We start from the raw sequence: 12,483 nt of genomic DNA, 5'->3' as shown, positions 1-12,483 counted from the left end.
AAATTATTGATGATGCCTTGCTTAGTTGGATAGCATGTCTTGTGATGCCTATGTCTCGTTTTCTTGACTTATGTTCACTTTGTGCTTCATGCTTAATATCTCGTGGCTCCGTGAATACTTGCATTTGTTTGAGAGTCGGAATGAGACCGTTCTTAGTGAGTCATGTGCCATGTGTGGTGAGGTTTTTGTATAGTCTATGTATTGTACTTGTGTCTAGAACTTGCCCGGTATGTGAGTTGAAGCGAAATTTAAGGTGATGCTCGGTTTGAAAAATGATTTTAGGCTTTCTTTGATCTTTTGAGCTTATTGCTTATCACAAATAAAATTTATCCCTAGTTAACCCTTTTGAGCCTATAGACTTTTATTTGGCACCCACATTACAAGCCTATACCCTTTTTATTCTTAATTGATATTGTTTTGATCCCTTTTCCTCTTAAAGCACTTTAATTGTGAGATGAGCGCTAAAAGAAGTAAGAAGGAACTAAGTGTGGGGTGGCTTTTGAGTGAAACCAATAAAAGGAAGAAAGGTGCACTTGTTTTTTAAAATAATACACCACTAGCGGAAATTGAAAAAAAAATAGAGATGAATACATTGTTGTCTTGTTCCTGCTAGTGGGTATGAATTAATGTAGTGCTTAGAGAAGAAGGGAGCATTTTTGGGATGATATTGTTTGTGAAAGTGAAGTGGATTGAAGAATTTGTGCTTAAAGTTGATTATGTGGTGTGTTAAAGTGCTTAGGAGGGTTAGTCACTATTCCTAAATATATCCTACCCGTCCCTTAGCCCACATTACAACCATGAAAAAGTCCTAATTGATTTTAGATCGAGTGAGCCTACATTAGTAGAGATTTACATTAAGGGCAAGCCTATGGTACCAATTACATGCATGTGACTTCTTTTGTGAGGGTGAGCGATATTTTCTTTTGATATATATGAGTCCTTAAAATATATTTGATCATGAGATTTGAATGTGTGGATTCAACTTACTCTCTTGCCTTGGTTGTGAGGGCACATGGTTTCACGAAGGATAGGTAACATTATTAGACTTCTCTAGGATGTTGGGTGTTCAAGCCATGAGTGCATTGTGACATTGAGTCGGTTTTTGAGGCTAGGATTGTTGTGAGCATATTATCTTTGTTTAAATACTTTTGAAGAATGACATAAGTAAAGGGAAGTGTATGATTATTGCATATGCTAGAGTTTAATTGTTGCTATCAACCATAATCATTGGTGTAGTGTGGTTCGAATATGTTAAGTGCTCATAGATAGAGTAAATTTTTGGTTGACTCGAGGACGAGCAACGTTTAAGTGTGGGGTGTTGATGATAGACTATAATTACGTATTTTAGTTGATTATTACACTCTAATTTACTGCACTTTAATTGAGTTTGAGCTTTAATCGCTAGTGTTTTGCACTAATGGTGTGTTTTATGCCTTGTAGGAGTGATTCCGAGCTATGTAGATGTTATGGAATGAATTCGAGTGATTTGGAGCTTTAAATTTTGAGTAAAAGTTCAAGGAATTAAGCCGGGATCGTGTTTGGGGGTCAACGGATGATAGTTAGAGCGAACGAAGACTCCAGTAGACATATTATGCACTGTCTAGTAAAATAGATATAACGTTTTGCTCAGAACTCCATTTGGGCTGCACAATATATGGTTGGAAATCTAACTCAAAGGGCTACAACTTTCATGTTTTACTTGTTTCCAAATTGTAAATGGAACAGGGAGAAAAATGCGTGTCAATAGCGCGATCGCGCTCAGGTCGCGCTCGTCAGGCAGAACACTGGGCCACTAGCGGGACCACTAGCGCGATCGCGTTAGTCAAACCCGGTAAAAATGTCCCTTTTCACATTGGAGAAGGTATAATTATTTGGGCCCAACCCTACTTGGTATATATACATGGAAAAACGGTATTTTGAGGGAGGAGGACGTTTTGAGAGGAAAACACAAGCACAAAGCCGCCGTGGAGGCCGGGTTTCATCTTTTCTTCCACCAACTTAGTCTTTTTATGTTTATTTGTATGATTTATTGTTTTGCTACCATGTCTATGTGGAGCTAAACTTCACGTTCTAGGGTTGTGGTTCTTTCATGACTATTGTTATTCGGATATTGATTTTGATTTCTTAGTTTATCATATTGGTTTATTTATTCAATCCTGCACTTAATTATTTGATTGCTTGATCACCAATTGAATACTATCTACGAATCTAGAGTTGAACTCGAAAGTGGGAATTCTAGATTGCATATAGGATTGAGTAGAGCAAGTTCTTGAACCTGGGCTTCGGGGAACAGATTCGCGGTTAGGATAGACATATACCTAATTGCCTTGCTTGGTTGAAATACAGGAATTATAAATGCGTTCTTGTTGATTCTAACTCCATAGACATATAGGCGTTAGGTTAGCTTGAATAGGCGAGTAAGAACTCGACAGATTCTTATGAGCAATATTAACCCTGTTAACCAATAAACTCGATAAATTTGTTAGTCAATTCAATTGAAGAATACAATAGGATTGTTAGATAGCCCATAACCCTAGATCGTTTTCACTACATTGATATCATAAAAATCTGCCTTCCTCTGTTTAAAGTTCATTATTTATATTTCCTTATTTAATTAGTATAGCATCAAATACTTCTAGGTTTAATTCTTGTATAGATAATTAGGATAGTCTAATTTAGTTAATAGTTAATCACAAGTCCTCGTGGGTTCGACATCCGACTTTTAGTCACTTTATTACTTGACGACCGCGTATACTTACGTGTGAGTTTGGCCGCAACAATACACCAAGGAGATCGACAAGAAGCTCAAAAAACCCCAGCTCAGGAAGAATAAGGGGTAAGTCTTCACATCATCTTCGAGATGTTACAAGCACAACAGCTGGTTGCTCAACTTCAAAGCCACCAGAAAACTCCTAGCACGGTAGCACCGAAAATGGCTCCCCGAGCCCAGCAGGTACCAGAAAGATCGAGCAACGACGGGTCGGCAGTCGACCCCGCCATCATAAAGATGCCCGAGGACCTCACAAAGAGGATCGAGTCAGGCGAGAAGAAGATAGAAGCCAACGACAAGAAGGTAGAGACCTACAATTCTAGGTCGATCAAATTTCGGGCGCACTACCGATCCTGAAGGGTGTAGATTCGAAGAAGTTTGTGCAAAAGTCGTTCCCACAGGAATCGGCCCCAAAACCCATTCCAAAGAAGTTCAGAATACCCGAACCTTCCGAAGTACAATGGAACCTCGGACCCCAATGAGCACGTCACTGCTTACACTTGTGCAGTGAAGGGCAACGACCTAAAGGACGAGGAGATCGAATCCGTCCTACTAAAAAAGGTCGGAGAGACGCTTTCAAAAGGGGTGATGATGTGGTATCACAACCTAGCCCAAAACTCGACAGACTCGTTTGCCATGCTGGCAGATTCCTTCATAAAGGCACATGTTGGTGCCATCAAGGTAGCTACAAGGAAATCCGACGTTTTCAAAATCAAGCAAAGGGAGAGCGAGATGCTGCGAGAGTTCGTATCTCGCTTTCAAATGGAACGAATGGAACTACCACCAGTCTTTGACGACTGGCAGTACAGGCCTTCACTCAAGGTTTCAACGAGTGAAGCTCGGTAGCTTCGAGAAAGCTGAAGAAGAACTTAGTCGAATATCCCGCCGTGACTTGGTCGGACGTCCACAACCGATACCAATCAAAGATCAGGGTCGAAGACGACCAACTAGGAGCCCCATCGGGCTCAGTATATCCTAGAAGGCTTCCAACAAAGGAGCCAAAGCCAAAGAAAGAAAGATACCAACCATACACTGAAGATAGAAGAAACACCCCGTGGCGCAACATACCCCACAACGACCAAAGGCTAGATCGAGGCCAGAATTCTCGAGGACTTGTTAGCAGAGCTAGATTCAATAGGCACACAGGGCTAACGGAGGAACCCCACTTGTCGGAATACAACTTCAACGTCAACATTTCAGACATCGTATTCGCCATAGGTAAAATCAGAGACACCAGGTGGCCAAGGCCTGTACAATCAGATCCTTCGCAAAAGAACCATAACCTAGTGTGTGAATTTCACAACACACACGGTCACAGGACAGAGGATTGCCAACAACTCCGAGAAGAAGTAGCCCGACTACTCAGCAAAGGTCACCTCCAAGAATTCCTCAGTGGCCGAGCCAAAAATCAGTTCCGGGAAAGAGAGGCGACCAAGAAGAGTGAGACAGACAAGCCACAACATGTCATCCACATGATCTTCGGAGGAATCGATGCTCCACAGGAACCCATGGTCAGGAGAACAAAAATATCCATCACCAGGGAAAAGCGAAATCGAGGTTACATACCTGAGGACGCCCTCACATTCAGCGATGAAGACATCGAGGCTCTATCTCAGCCCCATAACGACGCATTGGTAATTTCTTTTCTTGCAAATACATTTCAAATTAAGAGTGTGCTTATGGATCCAGGTAGCTCGGCCAATATCATCAGGTCGAGGGTGGTGGAGCAGCTCGGAGTGCTCGACCAGATCATGCCCGACTCCCGATTCCTCAACCGATTCAACATGGCAAGCAAAATAATGAAAGGAGAAATCACCCTCCCGGTTAACGTGGCCGGCACAACCCAAAATGTCAAGTTTCATGTCATCAAAGGGGACATGAGATACAACGCCTTGCTCAGAAAGCCGTGGATATACTGCATGAGAGTAGTATCATCCACCCTCCATCAAATGATGAAATTTCAGATGAAGGATGGGATAAAAACCGTCTACGGAGAACAACATGCAACAAAAGAGATGTTTGCGGTGCACGATATGGCACCGGTGCCAATACCTCTACCATCGAAGGAGCCAAAGGATAAGCAAACAGTAAAATAGCAATAACAAGCTATATTCTCGGCTACACCCGACTAAACAAGCAAAGGACCGTGTTGTGTCCTAAAAGCAAACGTTCGAAGCACATCGAGGCTCAAGGTGCCATCGACACTAAGGTATTGTCATCTCCCTTTTTAATTACATTTCACCCTAACATGTGTGCAGGTATCCAATCAAAATAGCCGAAGCGCTTTCCAACTTGAAGGCCTTAGGTTCCAAGCATACGTTGCACTCCTTTCCTTCAACCGAGTTTTTTATCCCAAAAAGGGTTTTACCGGCAAGGTTTTTAACGAGGCAACATTTATATGCTACCTAAGGAAGACTCAACAAGTATTCAAGGCTTCTCTTCAGTCAACCTCGAATACATCGGGGGCATCCCTCCGGAAGGTCACCTCTTCGGAGAAGCCAAGATGTGCTAAATAGGGTCTCGACAGGAAAATGATGTACCAGGCCAAACGGTCGAACGAACCGGGTCCGTATAGAATAACCGAGCCCTTGACAGCGGAACGTGTATACTTGTACCAATTAATCAAAGAATATTTTCCCCTCCATCAAAGCATTTCGTGTTTCAAAGAAGTTTGCTATTTCTTACAAAAACGGCTGTATAGCCAAAAACGTCCCGAACACTCAGGGACTGGCGTCAAAAACTCGAAGCCGTGTGACCTCCGGTTCGGAAGCTTCAAACTTGTAAGCCCCCGGTGAGGCCATATTAAGGTTACAGATACGGCTCCAGAAGCCAAAAACGTCTCGAAAACTCGGGGACTGGCGTCAAAAACTCAAAGGAGTATGATCTTCGGGTCGAGAGCTTCGAACTCATAAGCCCTCAATAAGGCAATACCAATTTACGGAAAACGGCTCCAGAGCCAAGAAATCTTTCAACGTCTCGGGGACTGTCGTCCACTGCCATCCCGTAGACTTGTCAAAACCCGAGGCCATAAGACCCCATATGGGCAACCTCGACCTCGTAAGACCTTTATAAGGCGAAAAACTATAAGACCTCAAGCAAGGCATGTACCATACTTGTACCAAGTAAACAAAACTATAAGACCTCAAGTAAGGCATGTAAAAATCATAAGACCTTACAAAAAGGCATTATCCCGACCTTAAAGTTAAGGCTATATATTCGAACTTGTAAGACCCCTAAAAAGGCATACCCTCGATATATAGACGCCAAAACTACTTCATTCGGGAATCAAAAGGCTACGACCAAATTCAAATGACCACGGTCAAAAGGCTCCGGCCAAACTAACGCGACTCGAGGCACCCGACCATCGCTACAAAATCACAGGCCTTCAATTACTTCCAAAAAAACTTCGAAAAGAACCGGTTAAACAGGCTACCCTCGACATAGGCAAAAGAGCTTCGACCATGTCAGCTCCAAATTATAGGCCTCGAAACACTCAGCCACCGAGCAAAACCTCCCGAGGTGCTCGTTCATCTCCACATAACGACTCACAATCGAGGTTTTTATCGAATCGTCGAAGGGTCAGGCAAACACAATTTCAAAAAGTATCCTTAACAAGGGAAAAATAAAGCCTATATTAGAGGTCGTACCGACCCTAACGCATAAGAGCCATTATCCCCAGCCCATATTAGAGGTCGTATCATGCGTAAGAGCCATTGTCACCAACCTATATTATAGATCGTACTGACCCTAATGCGTAAGAGCCATTGTCGCCAGCCCATATAAAGGGTCGTACCAACCCAATGCGTAAGAGCCATTGTCGCCAGCCTATATTAGAGGTCGTGCCGACACAATGCGTAAGTGCCACTGCCGATAGCCCATATTAGAGGTCATACCGACCTAACGCGTAAGAGCTTAAGGGCCAGCCTTAAATTCAAAAACTGAAGGGTCAATGAGCTCGAGTCGAAAACTGACTCGGAGACTAAATCCGAAACAGTTAACTTAACTGAATATTCCTAAGAGCAAAAGCATAAGAGCTTTAACGCTGGCTTATATTAAAAGGTCGCACTTACCCAGTGCGTAAGAGCCTAAGGGCCAGACTGAAATCCAAAAATTTGTAGATCAAATACGGTAAAAACACCTAAAGGCGAACGCGTAAGAGCCTACGGGCCAGCCCGACGAGTCTCAGGACCATATTGAAAGCTTAAGGATTTTTTACCACAAGGCCCAATTTTGTCCGACTAATCATTGGCAGAGCGTCGAAATTCAAAACAAAGAAAGACACGTACATGCGAAGAAGAATGTAACAAAAGGTTTCCTTTTATGATTACATAAGGCTTCACTTACAAAGTCTTCTAGGAACACCATACACAAGATTGAAAAGAAAAAAGCCTAAGCTACGTTCCCTTCGAGGTCTGTGGCCCACCGGCCTCCTCCCCGTTGTCTTCGGCATCGGACAGAAGGAACTTGGCATCATTCGGCCGCATTTGCCTGCTTTATCTCTTCAGAGAGATCAAAGCACGTAGCATGGATCTCCTCGAGGGTTTCCCTTCGAGATTTGCATCGAGCATACTCATTGCTTCTGCTCTCATGGTCGAGAGCCCCTCTCAGCTCGGCTCAAGTATCAGCAGCGTTGTTACATCGTGTACTTTAATATTAGGATAAGTCGTAGTAACCCACATGAGCTTGAAGGGATTAAGACTATTTATGAGGTTATAAAGGATTTGTGACTATGTCATTATAAGATATATATATATATATATATATATATATATATATATATATATATATATATATATATATATATATATATATAATGATATGGAATTTTGAGCGGAATATTTTTGTAAAACAGTTTGAAAAAAAAATTATATAGTTATTGATATTACTACTTTCAATTATTCACATAATATGAGAAAGCTTATGAGAATTTCTTTATTATAAAGATAGAAATTATTTTCTTACAAGAAAAGAAGGTTACCTTTTTACCATTTTAAGAATTAAGCATACAATTCTTTTTACTCTTTGTATGAGATTAAAAAAAATTAGAAGTTGAAAAATATATATGTAAACATGGGTGTTTTAATGAAATTATAGTATATATATTGATTTTATATGGTACCACATGACCATGATAGTAGAGTATATATAAAGTATATTAAAAATGAGTAGTATTTTAAGTAATTTGAGATAATTCTTAATTATATGGATAATTTATTAATTATCGGACAACGAGGCATTACATAATTAATTGATGAATTATAAAATAAGATTAAGAATCCCCGTGGCAACACCACCCTAATCCTAGGAATGACTCATATGTCATTAGTCTAGGTGGCAACTTGTCCTATGACTTTACAAAGAGAATGATATATGTCTTAAAAGTAATTGTCTTATGACTCATACGTAAATAGTACACCATTTTACAAGGAGAATGAGATATGTCTTAAGGACATAAAAAATCACATATCCATTTCCATTCATATATCTGATAAGTGATAACAGTGAGAAATTCAAGGATTTGGAGGAATTCAAACTTATGATATTCTATAGCATTTTCAACGTTTCAAGACGCAGGATTTCAGAGCACTAATTAACGTGAAATTTTGCAAGGGAGTACGGTGTAATCTTTCTCAAATAATCGACTCAGGTATGTTAAGGCTATCTCTTCTTTTCTTTTGGCCCATGTCCGTGTATTGTATGCGCATTGAATGTGTGAGCCTTTACTTGTTTATCCTGGTTAGGAGTTAATCGGTTGCATACATGGTTAGGTTTCAGGATGCATGACAGTTGCAGATGATAGTGTAATTTAACAAAATTAGTAAAAAGCAGCTCCATGGTGAAACACTTAGCAAGGTTCTGGAATAAGTGGAAACAAGATACTATCCGGGCAATGCAAGTTTACTCCGCCTAAAAAGTCTTAAGGTGAAATGATATTAGATTAATATGGTTCCTAAATGCTGGCAGTCAAGTTATTTAAGCTCAAATCTTCCAGGAGAATAGAGAAATGTCGTGGTAGATGAGGAAGGAACACATAGAACTAAAATATGCTAGTTTACATGAAAGAGTGTTGCATGAGTGTTATTAGACAGAAAGATTCCTTGCAAATTGAAATATAAGTTAGTATAACGGTTGTGAGACTAGCAATAATATGTGAGAGTGAACATTACATTTTCGGTAACTGAATATCATAAAAATGCAGATGTTAATGTTTATAATATTGTAATACATGCATCTTCATGCATATGCATTTACCACCGAGCTACGGTTGGTTGGGCAGTTACATATTTATCATCGTGATACGGCCGGTTGGGCAGTCATGCATCTTCATTTACCAATGTGCTACGGCCGGTGGGGCAGACATGTATTTACCACCGAACTACGGCCGGTCGGAAAGTTACCACCGGTTGAGCAGTTATGTATCATTATTTACCATCGGTTGGGCAATCATGTATATTCATTTACCATCGAGCTACGGTCGGTCGGGCAGTCATGCATTTACCACCACGCTACGGCCGGTCGGGCAGTTACCGCTGATCAGTTGGGCAGTTAACGCCACGAGAATGATGTAATCAAAACTACTATACTGTAATTTTATTTATATATACGAATGGGTTTTATTCTACATGTTACGGCCCTCATCGGCAAGTCAGATGTCATAAGTTGACTCTTATCTCTCCCCGAGATAGTATCTCATTATTATTAAGTTTCATTTCTGCCTTATATACTCGGTACATTCTTCGTACTGACGTCCCTTTTCCTGGGACGCTGTGTTTCATGCCACGCAGGTGTAGATAGGAGAGGTGAGGACCACCTACTATAGGCTGCCTCCAGATATCAACTTTTGGTTTGTGAGCTCCACATCTTCCTAGAGTATTGCCGAGTCACGTTCTATATATGTTACTTTGTTTTATGAAGATGTCGAGACCCTGTCTCGACTTATAAATTATGATAATGTTTTCTTAGAGGTTTTGCAGACAATGTCCTGTGTATAGTTTTAGGTATGACATGTCAACGGCCTTGTTGGCCCCTATGTATCTATATAAATCTTCTTCTTTTTTATTAGTTATGTGAGTTAAGTTCTAATATTGTCGATTATATATATAGAGATGTGGCCTATCATGGACCGTGACGAGTCTTATAGAAAAATATATATACGTGGCGCTCGGTTGAGTAGGCATTGGGTGTTAGTCGTGGCCCTCTGATTTGGGCCGTGACAAAAGTGGTATCAGAGCAGTTCTGTCCTAGGGTTGTCTGCAAGCCGTGTCTAGTAGAGTCCTGTTTATAAATGTGTTGTGCACCATAGTGTATAAACAGGAAACTACAAGGCATTTAGGGGCCGGTTACCCTTCCTTCTTGATATTAGATCGTGTAATAGAGCAGAGTCGTAGGGAATAAAGCCCTTGACTTATGACTTGTTTTGTATATACAGCGGTGCCTATGACCAGGAAAGCTATAGCTAGTCAGAAGGGTAAAGCAGTGGCAGATGAGGGCACGAGTAGAGCACCAATGTCTATTGAGGGCCAGAGTGAGACACCGAAGGGAAGTGTGACACCCTCGCATAGTTCTCCGATTTTGCCTGCACCCGAGGAGATGAGGGGGAACCCAGTACCTCCACCTGTTGCTCATGATGAGGATGTCGATATGCGGAGTGCAGTAAGGTTGTTGACTAGATTGGTAGCCGCTCAGGCTCAGCGCCAGGTAGGTATAGGTGTTGGTTACGTTGACAGGGCTATTAGAGCGAGAGTTCGAGACTTCATCAACCTGGATCCTCCAGTGTTTACTGGATCCTGTCACACCTCCTTTTTACCTACACCCGTAAAGGGTGTATAGGAGTTTTTCCACTTAAAGGACAATCGGAACGGGATTTATTATTAAAATTCAGAGTCGCCACTTGGGAGATTAATGGTGTCCCAAGTCACCGGTTGAATCCCGAACCGAGGAAGTTATGACTCTGTTAACAGTCCGCGAACCAGAAATCCGAGTAAGGAATTCTGTTAACCCGGGAGAAGGCGTTAGGCATTCCCGGGTTCCGTGGTTCTAGCACGGTCGCTCAACTGTCATATTTGGCTTATTTGTTTGATTTTAGTACATGTTTTAATCTATGTGATTTTAACTTTGAACCGCTTTTATTATTATTATTTTAAGAGAGTCGCAATGTCGTGAAAATGTATCTCGAACCACGTCACACCAGTGTACCCGTGGCCTTCAATCCATTTCGACTCCGTTGAGATTTGGATTTGGGTCACATAAATGTGCACCCGTATTTAGGAAGGTAAAATTATTTAAATCGCGTGCCTAAAGAGACTGTCGCGTTATTATTTGGGGAAGGCCGTGAAATTCGCTAAACGACACATCCCGAAGTCTAGGCATTTCTTACAATGAGCACTTATCGAGGGCCCCGCAATTTGTTTGTTTTGTTTAGCGAGGATCGTCTCATTTATTATTTTTGGAGACAAACCTAATGGAATTACGACTCTTATTTTTATTCTGTCTCTAAAATGAAGGGAAAGTCCTAATCAGTTAAGGCTATGGATTTCAAACCCAAATTCAAACAACCAGAAATAGGTAAAGAGAAAATGGGCCTTGAGCCCAGATTGCAAACGGGCACATTGTGAACTTAAAATTTTCAGGGCCACAGTCATCAGGCCTACAAGTGGTCATCGTTTTGTCAAAGCAAACCTGAGCTTCATTAATAAACCCAGGCCCAAATGAGAACAGGCGGCCCAGTGGAAGTAGAGGGCAATTCAGGCAGCTGTGATGCTAAAGTCTGGGATCGAATCCCAGCAGGAACAATCACAATTTAATAGGCTATGAAGCCAATATCGAGCTCAAACCACATCCACGATACAGCGTAATGAGAAATATGTTATTCATACTGGAAGACTAATTAACTGTCATGAACAACTAGTCTAGATGAATCATTTCAATTCAGGTGAAATTCAACACTAATTTGTCAACACCAATTCAAATGCCTATATCAGTGATATCTAAGACTTCTATTCAAATGCAGACAGCCAATTATTCCCTAGCTGGATCAAAAATTGCTACCAATAATATAAATACTACCAAACCAGTTCACAGGTTGAACTTTGACTAACATCTTAACCAAATCAACTACTGGGTTCATATGTTGTTATTCAAATTAAAACGATTCTACTGAATTATACATACTACCAGACATACAATAGAACACTATCAACAAAACACAAATGGCCTTCAATCAAACAGACAGATCCTTGACCATCTCATTAGAGCTTCAATGTATACATCATGTAGTTCAAAGTAGTGTACCTGAAATGGTAGAAATGAGTGAACAAGGAGAATCAGCAGCTAGATTTGAGCAGAGAATGAACCAGCAACACACAGTCCAGATTTAGTGTTGATGGAACAGTAAACTCAACAGTGCAAAACAACAGCTAAAAGTCTGATGGAGCAGTAAACTCAACAGTGCAAAACTCCAAAAATGCAATTTGAACAAGGGATACTGAATTCTAATAACCAAAACACCCAAAGGAAATCGTTGACTGACTTTCAACCCATTTCAAAGCTAGAAGGTGAACCTCAACTCTAGAGGCTCTGTATCTTGTNCCTTGTTCTCCAGGTGGGCGCCTGATTTCAACAAAATAAACAACAAAGAAAATCCTTGTTCTTCAGGTGGGCGCCTGATTGCTGAAACTGAAATGTATTCCCTTGTTCTCCAGGTGGGCGCCTGA

The sequence above is a fragment of the Nicotiana attenuata genome, unplaced genomic scaffold (genome assembly GCF_001879085.1).
Source record: "Nicotiana attenuata strain UT unplaced genomic scaffold, NIATTr2, whole genome shotgun sequence".
Lineage (NCBI taxonomy): Eukaryota > Viridiplantae > Streptophyta > Magnoliopsida > Solanales > Solanaceae > Nicotiana > Nicotiana attenuata.
This window is presented reverse-complemented; position numbering follows the sequence as displayed.